This window comes from Tamandua tetradactyla, chromosome 19 (assembly GCF_023851605.1).
Source record: "Tamandua tetradactyla isolate mTamTet1 chromosome 19, mTamTet1.pri, whole genome shotgun sequence".
NCBI lineage: Eukaryota > Metazoa > Chordata > Mammalia > Pilosa > Myrmecophagidae > Tamandua > Tamandua tetradactyla.
Window position 1 is genome coordinate 18,826,122 of NC_135345.1, and position 12,492 is coordinate 18,838,613.

The window sequence follows — 12,492 nt, forward strand, 5'->3', positions numbered from 1 at the left end:
AGAAAAAGCAATCCAGCTGCTTATCAGGGTGGGGCCTTTCTGTGGTAGGGTCCCTTTCCCCGGGGTTGTATAAATACCCTGTCCTGGGTTAGCATAGTTTTGCAAAGTGGCTGTGCTCATGATTGCCATCCACCAACACTCACCAGAGCAGCTGGCCTCCCTGAGAGACAGGTCACAATTGGATCCCTTCCCCTGCTCTTTTGGAATCTTTGTGTTGTACAAGTAGTAAAGTGGTCATTTGCTGCAAGTTTCTGTTGTGCCTGAGCCTGCGAAGCACCTAGTAGCTAATCCCATACCACTGCATTAAGAAATTGATATTTTTAGTTCCATGCAATTCTCACAGAGTATTTTTATAAATATGCAATTAAATGCAAAATATAAAACTATTTTTTCCTGTTTGTTTTTTTGACAACTCAATTAAACATGTAATTGGCATAAAAGAAATGACATGTTTGAAGTGCACAATTTCATAGCTTCTGTCATTGTCGCAGTTTGAAATTGTTGAGTATCCCAGAAAAGCCATGCTCTCTAATCCTGATTTAATATTGTTGTGTGGTATCTTTTTTTAATTTATTTATTAATTAAAAAAAATTAACAACAAATGAACTAAAACATTAACATGTGATCATTCCGTTCTACATATATAATCAGTAATTCACAATATCATCACTTAGTTGCATATTCATCATTTCTTAGAACATTTGCATCAATTCAGAAAAAGAAATTTAAAGACAACAGAAAAAGAAATAAAACAAAAACAGAAAAAAAAGATTATGCATACCATACCCCTTACCCCTCACTTTCATTGATCACTAGCATTTCAAACTAAATTTATTTTAACATTTGTTCCCCCTATTATTTATTTTTATTCCATATGTTCTACTCGTCTATTGACAAGGTAGATAAAAGGAGCATCAGACACAAGGTTTTCACAAAGTTTTAAAATAGACAACTTTTTAGAGCTGTTTTAGAGGTACAGAAAAATTGAGAAGATAGTACAGAGTTCCCATATACCCTGCATCCAGTTTCCCCTATTATTAATGTTTTTAGTATGATACATTTCTTATAATTAATGAGCCGATAAAGACACTATTGTTACCTGACAAACTGTGGATTTTTCTGCTCAATGCACTCTATAACCAATTCCTGAGACACTGGGATTTTAAAGAGAAAAAATTTTAGTACATGTGTAGCAGGAGAACAGACAACCTAATGGCCCAAAATCTGTCTTCCTGAGTTTAGAGGGTTCTTAGTTTTTAAGGATTTTAGCAAGGGGAGATAAGATCATTTCAGATAGTAAGTTCAAAGCAAAAGAAGGGAGACAAGCCTTACCATTATCATTTCAATAGAATATAAGTTGAAAGGAGGGGAGGCAGAGCTTTCAGCTCAGTACTAAAGGTGTAAATCAAAAGGAAGAAGTAGTTAATGGCCAACTTCATTAGCATTAAGACCTTTGCTTTACAGGAGAATGACAATTCTTACAATCATGGAGGCACAGGATAAGGGCTTTTTACAGTCATTTCAGATATCAAGGCAACTAGACTACAATTCAGAGATCTCAGGTATATCCCTGTCTACTCCGACATTCCAGAAAGCAAAAAGGATTTTTTTTTTTTTTTTTTTTTTTGCCTGGGCAGGCACCGGGAATTGAACCTGGATCTCCGGCATGGCAGGCAAGAACTCTGCCACTGAACCATAGCGGCCCACCCAAAAAGGATTTTTTATATAATGATTCACTAATCAAAATCATCCCTCAAATCCTGATTTCTCAGTTGCACTATTACTAACCAAAAATCCATAGTTTATTCAGATTCCTTAGTTTTTACCTAATATCCTTTCTCTGTTCCAGGTTCCCATATTATATTTAGCTATCAAGCCTCTTAGGGTGGTATCTTTTTGATTAAGCTATTTCCTTGGAGATGTGACCCATCCAATTGTGGGTGGGACCTTGTGATTAGGTGGTTTCCTTGAAGATCTGTGTCTACCCATTCAAGGTGGGTTGCAATGGAGTCCTTTATAAGAGAACCATTTTGGAAAGAACCCAGAGCTGACACAGAGATGTTGAAGCAGAAGAAGGAAAACACCCCTGGGAAAGATGTTTGAAATGAGAAGCTGTGAGAAAAAGCTAGCAGATGTTGCCATGTGCCGTCCCAGCTAACAAAGAAACCTGAACATCATTAGTCCTTTCTTGAGTTAAGGTGTCTTTATCTGTATACTTTGGTTTGGACATTTTTATGGCCTTAGAACTATAAACTTGTAATTTAATAAACTCCCTTTATAAAAGCCAACCCATTTCTAGTATATTGCATTTCCAGCAATTACAAAACTAAAACAGACATCATTATAAATACATTCATGAAACTATCCCTATACTCAAAAAAGCAAACATATTCATCACCCCAAAGTTTCCCCACATTTTATAATTTCTCTTTAACACCCATCTCCACCACTACCACCCCCATCCCCAGGCAACCATGGATCAGCTTTCTGTCACTATAGATTCGATTGTATTTTCTAGAGTTTTATGTAAGTGAAATAATTCAATATACACTCAATTTCAGCTGGTTTCTTTCACACAGCATAATTATTTTGAGATTCATTCATGTTGTTTTATGAACAATAATCCGTTCCTTCTAATTGCTGAATAGTATTCTGTAGCAGTGGACATCCACATGAGGATTTTAAGCCATTGAATGAAATCGTCATCTGATATGTACAAATTCCTAAATGAGCTGAATCTAACGAAATCTCTAGCTTTGATTCTGTCTACTTCCTAATCTTTCATTATGGAAATATTGGAATATTTTTAGGTCCGTCAACTGTATTGGTTAAAGACTTTTATATTTTCCCATATGATGATCACTATGCTTAGGATAAATTTCTCTGACTGTTCACCTGATCAATGTGTATTTATGGTTCAGATGTCAACATTTGAGTATATTCTCAAATACATTTTCTATCTCTGAAAGGATTATTTGCTTCCTCCTCTGCCCTGCCTCAGTATTTTACTGTCACCTATTTTAGTTTATAAGCTGCCGGAACGTGATATACCAGAAAGAGAATGGCTTTTATAAACTGCAAGTTTATAATTCTAAAGCCATAAAAATGTCCAAATTAAAGCACGTCCATAGAAATGTCCAAATTAAGGCACCAAGAAGAGGTACCTTCACTCAATGAAGCTCAGGGCTTCTCTCTCACCTGGAAAGGCACATGGCAAGCATGGCAACATCTGTTAGCTTTCTCTCCAGGTTTCTTGTTTCATGAAACTCCTCCAGGGGCATATTCCTTCTTCATCTCCAAAGGTCTCTGACTGCCTGAGCTCTCATGATCCTCGTGGCTCTGAAGCTTTTTCCAAACATTTAAAGGATTCCAGTGAACCAATCAAGGTCCACCTGGAATGGGGGGAAGCCACATCTCCCTGTAATCAAGCTTAATACCCACAATTGGGTGAGACACATCTCTGTGGAGATAAACTAATCAAGCTTCCAACCTACAGTACTGAGTAGGGATTAAAAGATGGATCAGGATTGAAACGTGGCTTATCTAAGGTACAAAATCCTTTCAAATTGACAGCTTTTATCTCAATTTATATCGAGTATTTGTTCGCTTGTCTTTATCACTTACTAGAATATGAGTTTCTTGAGGTTTGTACCATGTCTTGGTCATCATTTTATATCCAACATTTAACAGAGTGCTAGAACTATTGTTGGATAAATATTATTTTGCTGAACCTATATTGTGAACATAACTGGGATGAATTGAAGGGAAAAGAAACATTGGAAATGCCTCTATTTAATTCCTGGCATTAAATGGAGAGGACAATAAAGATGACTTTTAGTATGACAGATCAGGGTAACATCCAAACAGATGGAAGCTCTCTCTCTATGCACCTTTCTCAGGATGGGAGGGTAGGTTTGGAGCCTGGCCTCTCATTCCTGGAAGACCTAATCTCTTCTGGAATCAAGACTATAAATAGCAGTGGATATGTATGACTCAGGGTTTTTTCCCCTAATTATATTTGGTGTTCCTTTTTATTAGATGTTATTAACTCAAAATGTATTTGAATAAATCTCATGGAATAAATGCTATAATTTTTAAACAAGTATTTAATTAATAAATGTAATACAGGTATAAGTAATTCATGGATCTCAACTGGAGGTGGTTCTTTACCACTGAAAAGCATTTAATAGGCAGGAGATTTTTCTTGCCTGGGGGTGGTCACAATACCAAACGGCACAGGGCACAATTGATATTATGAATAGTAGGCAAAGATGTTAAACCTCCTATAATATCTGGGACAACCCTCTGGAAGGAACAATTCTCCTGCCCCAAATTTTAAAAATAGTCTCATTTTGAAGCACTGATATAAAGCAATTTTTTGGTAATTACCATGGGGCACTTAGAATCTTGGTCCTGATTCTTTTCTATTGCTGAGTTCTGCTTCCAATACATGTCCTCTTGGGCTCCATGTAAATCCCTAACCCAGAGGCTGATGCACTGAGCACTTTCTTGCATCAAGGACTTTATATTAAATGTATTAGGTTCTAATAGGGCTTGAAGGCAAAATGATCACGGGTGAAGGGATTTATTCAGGCACTAGCTTTTGTGGAGAGGACATGCACATTTAAATCCAAATAGGAGCTATATGGAATGGGAAAAAGCTGTTCTCGGTGGCTGGGAACTTCTGCTTATAGGGAATATTGGACAGAGGAAGTTCAGGAGCAGAACCTTGGTTGTTTAATAGTGTTCTGTTATGACAAGGCAGGGTGAATTTTAGCTGCAGGATTTTCATGAATTAACAGAGTTTGAAAGGTGGGAAAGAAGATTTCACAGTGGTCACACACTACCCATTGTTCCAACAAAATGCAGAGAGTTCTCAACTTTTCTGCATGCAAATTCTCAAAAGTTCACCCTTGATGATATAGTCTTCCTCAGTAGTATTTCCTTTTCTCAAAGCATTTCTGTTTTTATTGTTTACTTCAGAGTCTTGTGAAGATTCGGAAACTACCAGTCTTCAATTTTATATATATGCCACCTAGGAATTTCTGTGAATTTCTTCTTTACAGGGCTGATGCAATGAAAATGGTTTGATGGAGCTCCTAAGGTTTTGCCAAGAAAGAGAACTATTGATTTTTATAGGCACTACTGCCTATACTTCTCAATCTTTCTAGTCAGAGTCTGTTCTTGTAATCTTCATTAACTGTCATCAAGCATTGGTAGCAAAGTCAGATTGAATTCCTCTTTGATTCTTGTTTACATCTAACATTTATTTAGTTATTTATTTGTTTATTTTTACATGACTGTCTTAATTCTGTTTCTTGTGCTCTGAAAGGCCTTTATTGTTATTTCACATACCCACATACAAATGATATTTTCCCTTTAAGACTCTAGTGCCAGGAAGAAAAACACAAACATATAAGCAACAAAAAGCCCCTAAGTTTCTCATCTTAACTGGCTAATTAAGTGTTAATTTGTTAACTGACAGCATTTTTTCTTCATTTGATCAGAAGCAAATTGACTTTCCTCCTGTTGAACAATTAACTGAATACTATGAATTCCAATTTATTCTGCCTTTCTTTACAAAAAACCTCATTTTTCCAAATCCTGGTTTCTACACCTTTTTATTTTTTAATTTGATTTCATAAAACATTCCATAAGTTATAGCAAAGTCTTTGAAAAATAGGGTGCAATATAAATAATGAATAATATGTCCTTTAGGATCTATTAAAATTGCTACCACACATGAGAATGTCCCTATTCTTATAATTTCAAAATAACCTTGGTATAGTGCTGTCTCTAATCCTTGAGAATATCATTTGTGCCGGTTGAATGTCATGACTTTTTAATGTTTTAATATTTGAAATCATGCATTATGTGATAGTTCAGTAGACAATACATAATATGATATAAGTTTTATAGCAGTACCTTAGACTTCCTTGAACCCACTGTGGTTGACTGAATTATGTGCTTCAATCTAGATATATTCTTAATCTTTTTTTTTTTTTTTTTAACATGGGCAGGCACCGGGAATCGAACCCGGGTCCTTGGGCATAGGAGGCAAGCATTCTTGCCTGCTGAGCCACCGTGGCCCGTCTGATATGTTCTTAATCTTAATCCATATTCCTGTGAATGTGAACCTATTGTAAATAGCTTTGCTTGAAGGCGATTTTAGTTAAGGTGTGACCCAACTGAATGAGGCTGCGTCTTAATCCAGATTACTGGAGCCCTTTATAAGCAGAAGAAATTCAGGCATAGTAAAAGAAAGCCATAGGCAGGATCCGAAAGCCAGAAGTCAACAGAACCTGTATAAGAAAGAAGAGGACACTGCCATGTAGTAAAAAGAAGATACAAACCAAGAAACTCCAAAGATCTCCAGCAGCCAGGACGAGAATGTTATGGATTTTGGGGAGAAAGCATCACTTTACTAATGCCTCGATTGTGGGACTACCTCCAACCCAAAACCATGTGACCATAAATTCCTACTGTTTAAGCTAACCTGTTGTGTGGCATTTGTCATAGCAGACTGGGAAAACTAAGATAACAACCTTCCAAATTAAGTAATTTACTGTAACAAATAGTGGTCGTCATCCTTAACACATGTCTTTGTCCTATATGCAGGTTTCTCTAGGGCTGAATCTAGGCTGTATACCTGAATGGAACTGCCAGATTTTAGGGTGTATATGATCAACTTCATGAGATATTCTGGATTATTTTCTAAAGTGGTTGTACTACATTACACTTTCGTCATCACCAGGTGAAAATTTATTCTGTTCTTCAAAGCTTTATCAACCTTTTATATTGGCATATTTCTTAAATCTTGTCTGCCCAGAAAGTGTAAAATAATATTTCATCATGGCTTTAATTTGTGTTTCTGCAATTGAAAGGGAACATTAACCTTGTTTTTTGCTTTCATAGTTCTTGATTGTTAAACATTCATATCTTAAGAACTTTTCCACTGATCACAAAGCTTTCTGCATTGATTTTTTTTTTTAAGGGAATTTTCTGGGAAGACATCTGGGCAGTTATATGCACTGAAAATTTCTTAACAGAATCTCTTGATGAACAGAATTCTTAATATTAATATAATGATATTTATCAGTGTTTACTTTTATACTGAATAGTTTCTGTTCTTTTTATGAAAAACCTGGTCATAGATTTTATTTTTTAATAGCTTTGGAATATTTCCTTCTTCTTTTGATATTTCCCTATTTGGGTCAATCTACATTAATTAATTTATTTTGCTGAAAAATAAATAATTTTGCCAACATATATTGAATGGTTTCTCCTTTCCTCTCTGACTTGCAATGCCATCTCTCATGTGACAACTTTCCTTATATTAAAAGTTCTGTTTCTGGAATCTGTTATATTCTATCGGTCAATTTGCCCATCTCTGCCCAAATCCTATGCTGCTTTATAATGTAACTTTATAATACTTCTTAATATCTAGGGCAGCGTGTTTTACATAGAAATATTACTCTATTTCTTTGTCTTTATGCTTTTAAATGTATTTAGGAATCAATTTGCTTAATTCTTGAAGAAAAGAAGGATCTATTGGGATTTTCATTGAAATTACTTTGAAACTATAGATCAATTTGGAAAGAAGTAATATCTTTATGAACTTGAATGTTCCTATCTATGCATATGGTATAACTCACTTCTCCATTTACTTTGGTATGCTTTTATGTTATTTTCTAAAGTTATATAATTTTCCCATAAATATACTGCACCTATTTTATTAATTTTATTCCTAGGTGGCACAGTGTTTGTTGCTATTATAATAGTATTTTTATTTGCCTAAAATTTTCTGCCTAATTTTGTCCTATAGAAATACAACTGACTTTTAAATTGATTGTATTTTAGCCACTGTGCTGGTTTGAAAGATTTTATGTATACTAGAAAGGCCATGTTTTAATCCTAATCTGATATTGTGGGAGCAATCATTTCTTTTAAATCCTATTCAGCACTGTATGTTGTAACTTGATTAGATTATCTCCACTGAGATATGGCTCACCCAATTGTAGGTATTAATTTTTGAATAGAGGGAGATGTGACTACACCCGTTCCACGTGGGTCTTGATCAATTTACTAGAATCTTTTAAAAGAGGAAGCATTTTGGAGACAGTTCCTTTTGAGAATGATGAGAGAGCCACAGAGTCCACCAGGCAGCTATCTTTGGAGATTAAGAAGGAGAATGCCCCTGGGGTAGTTTCATGAAGCAAGAGTCCTGGAGAAGAAGTGAGTAGATGTTGCCATGTTTGCCATGTGCCTTTCCAGTTGAGAGAGAAAAACCCTGAACTTCATTGGCGTTTCTTGAGTGAAGGTAACCTCTTATTGGTGCCTTAATTTGGACATTTTTATAGATTTGCTTTAATTTGGACATTCTCATGGTCTTAGAACTGTGAAACTTGCAACTTAATAAATTCCCCTTTTTAAAAGCCATTCCGTTTCTGGTATATCACATTCTGGCAGCTAGCAAACTATAGTAGCCATCTTACTATGCCATTTCTTTAAAAAACTAAATTTATTGTTTTATTTGTAGATTTTTTTAATGTTGGCAATTTAATAATCTATACCTAATGCCTGCTTTGTTCATTCCTTTTTTATCCTTTAAGTTTATTTTTTCTTACTAAAATGGCTAGTGCCATTCACATAATGTTGAGTGGATGCAGTGTTAGTGACGTCCTTGTTTTCTTCATGATAGTGGGAGAGGAATGCTTCTGAATGTTTTATAATTGATAACCATGTTTTCCTGTAGTTTTTTAGGGAGGGGTGAGAGAGGCATATATCTTTTTTAAGATTAAGGGAGCTCCATCCTAGTTCTTGTTTGGTAAGAGATTTTATTATAATAGAGTTAAATTTCAAATCATTTTCTATCCTAGTCTGTGAACTTAATGGACTATATTTCTAATGTAAAACAATCTTTATATTTCTGATATAAATCCAGGTTATTCACGATGATTAAGTCTTCATGATTATAATTATTTTTAAGTTATTGAATTTTGTTTGACATAATTTGATTTGTATTTTATGTCTATGTTAGTGAATGAAATTGTTTTGTGCTTTTCCTTTTTGTAGCATCTTTGTATTTGATATTCAAGTTATGCTGGTCTCATAGGATCACTTGGGTGGGAATTCAGTTTCTTTGGCTGCTCAAGCAAAATATCATGAAATGGGTCAGATTAAGTAATGGAAATTAGTTTGCGTATGTTTTTGAGGTTAGAAAAAGTCCAAATCAAGGCATCCAGGATTTTCTCTCTAAAGACTGTGACATTCTAGTACTGGTGCTGGCAGTCCTTGGTCCTTAGTTTGTCACACGGCAATATGTATGGCAGTCTCCTGGTTTCTCATTTCTCTTGCAGGACACATTGATATTCAGTTTCTGGCTACCCCCTCTGTGGTTTTCTCTCTCTGGGTCTGACTCTCATTCCATTTATAAAGGATTCCAATGATAGGATTAAGGCCCATCCTGCCTGGGCTGAACCACACCGTAATGGAAGTAACCTCATCGAAAGGTCCTACTTTAGTGGGTTCACACACACAGGAACGAATTGTTCACAAACATGTTTTCTGGTATCTATACACAGCTTCAAACCATTGCAGATTCTAAAGAGATTTTTAAGCAAATGTAATGATCTCTTCTATGAAGATTTGGCAGAAGTCACTTGTAAACCACCAGGAACTGGTTTCTCTTATTGATATATATCACTTGTATTTTGTTTTGCTGTTGTTCAAATAATATATAATTATTTGTATAATCATATATAATACATATTATTTAGATATTATGTATTTGAATGGATCCAATTCTTTTTAATTACTCTGCATATCTGAGGAGGAGGTATCATCAAGCAAGACTTTGTAGAGTAAGTGATATATACCTTGATGTTATTGTTCTTTATTTTTAAAGAAGCTTAAAAGTTTTAGAAAATTATACAGAAACTATTGTTACCATATACTCTGCCCCCCCCCCGCACACATATTTCTCCTATTATTAACATCTTAGGTTAATGTGGTACACTTGTTACAATTTGATGAACCAATGTTGATATGTTAGTAGTAGCTGAAGTCCATAGGGTATGAAGTTTTTGTGGGGGAATGACAGAAGTGATTGGCAGGTAAACAAAGGCAAGACAGGGAGGTTAGGATAAGGAGATTTCTTCCCTCTCATGATAAGTACAGCTTGTAAGACAAAAAGCCACTTGAGGGTATTTGACATTGGTTGTGGAGGATTCCAGAACTTCTGTTAACTAGTAGGAAGTAATGTCCTTAGAAACCCTGCTGTCTGGTCTTGCCATTACTGCAATAAACTGAACTCTTATAATGTAGGTTTCCCTCAAAGGGTTTGGGGGAGAAAGGGCTGAGTCAGAAGATTATCCCAGCTTGGAACTTTATGTGATCTATGAATTTAGTGAGTCTTTGCAAGCATGAGAAACTTTCATGGAAATTCCAGTGTCCATTGGAATAATGAAGGGTTGAGATAAAAAAAAAAAATAATGGTGTTGCTACAATTAACATGGATAAAGGAGATGGCTCTTATCTTTAAAGCATATTGGGGATTTTCACTAGAACAAATGAGTTAACAATTTGGAATAATTTCCCTATATGATTTTATCAGGCTAACAATCATCAAACAGGAAGTGCATGAGAAATAGCAGAGATTAGTGGTTGGGCTAATGAAAGCACAGTGCTTGGAATTTTGCTTCTGAAAATGAGCCTGTTAGAGGAAAATCCAGGCAGAGAGGCATTGAAAAGAAATATTTAACTTGGTTTTGTCTGAGTGAGAAGACAGAACAGAGATTTTGTTTCTTTGTTTTAAAGCCTAGCCAATCTCTATAAATTTCAGAAAATGGATAGAATCCACATAAACTTCAAAAGGATTATTTCTTTATAAATGGATACTCAAAAATTTCTAATAGTGAAACAGAGGCAAGAAATGGCTGGAATTAATCTTGTTTCCAAGAAAGAGGACAATCTGGCCTCAGTCCAATGTCCTTACAGTAGTATCATTGGCCACGTACTTGATCAAGTAGATGTCAGATACTAAAGGATCAGTTGAGGAGACTAAAGAAAAGCACCAAATTATTTGTGATGGTTTGGAGGTTTTATGGACCCCAGAAAGTCATGTTCTTAAAGCTAATCCATTCCTGTAGGTGTGGACACCTTATGAGTAAGATCTTTTGGTAAGAAAGATCTTAACATGAGTTGAGATGTGACCCACCTCATTCAGGGTGGGTCTTAATCCTCTTACTGGAGCCTTTATAAGTGGATAAAATGCAGAGAGGAGGCCACTGAAGCCACAAGCTTGTAGGAACTAAACCTGGAAGAGAAGGAAGAGACCAGCAGACATCAATGTGTGCCTGGCCTTGGAACAGAGAGCTGAGGACTGCCAGTAACTGGTTTTTGGAAGAAAGCACCACCTACTGATGCAATAGTTTCCATATTTCCTAGAGATGAAGTTGAGTGAAAATTAATATATCCAAGGCAAGCTCAGAGGAAGGACATTGTTTTAATAGTACTTGTATAATAACTAGTTTTAAAGTTGAAAATGTAAGAATAATTATGTAACCTTAATTATAAGTGAGAAAATAAAGCTGGGGTGGAAAAGGGTGAATTTAATTTAAGAAATTTAGCAAGCAGACTGTGATAGATAAGAATAGGCCACATTTGGCCCTTCATAAATAACATAGGGAAGTTCCTCCTTCCTGAAGTGGCAGAGCCAAGATTCATTTCCTTGCACCTGGAAGCTTATACAGGTATATCTCAGAGATATTGTAAATTCTATTCTAGAACAGCACAACAAAGCAAATATCACAATACAGTGAGTCATGCAAATTTTCTGTTTATATATAAACAGATGCAGTATATTTACACTATACTGTAGTCTTATTTCTAAATAATATACAGACCTTAATTTAAATATATTTCATTGCTTAAAAAGGCTAATCATCATCTGGGTCTTCAGCAAGTCATAATCTTTTTGTTGTTGGAGGGTCTTGCCTCCAAGTTGATGGCTGCTGATTGATCAGGGTAGTGATTGCTGAAGGTTGGGATGTCTGTGACAGTTTCTTAAAAATAAGATCACAATGAAGTTTGCAGCATCATTTGACTCTTCCTTTCACAAAAGAGGTCTCTGTAACATGTGATGATGCTTTATGACAGCGTATTCCCCACAGGAGAACTTTTTTTAAAAATTAAGAGTCAATTCTCTCAAACCTTGTCATAGCTTTATCAACCAGGTCCATATATTCTAAATCTTTACCAGGAATAGATTCCATCTCAAGAAACCACTTTCATCTATAAGAAGAAATTATTCAGCTGTCAAAGTTTTCTCATGAGATTGTAGCAATTCAGTTATGTCTCCAGGCTTCACTTCCAATTCTAGTTCTCTTGCTATTCCATTACAGCTGAAGTCTTGACTCCCTCAAAGTCATCCATGATGGTTAGAATCAACTTCTACCAAACTCCTGTTAATATTGTTATTTTGACCTCCTC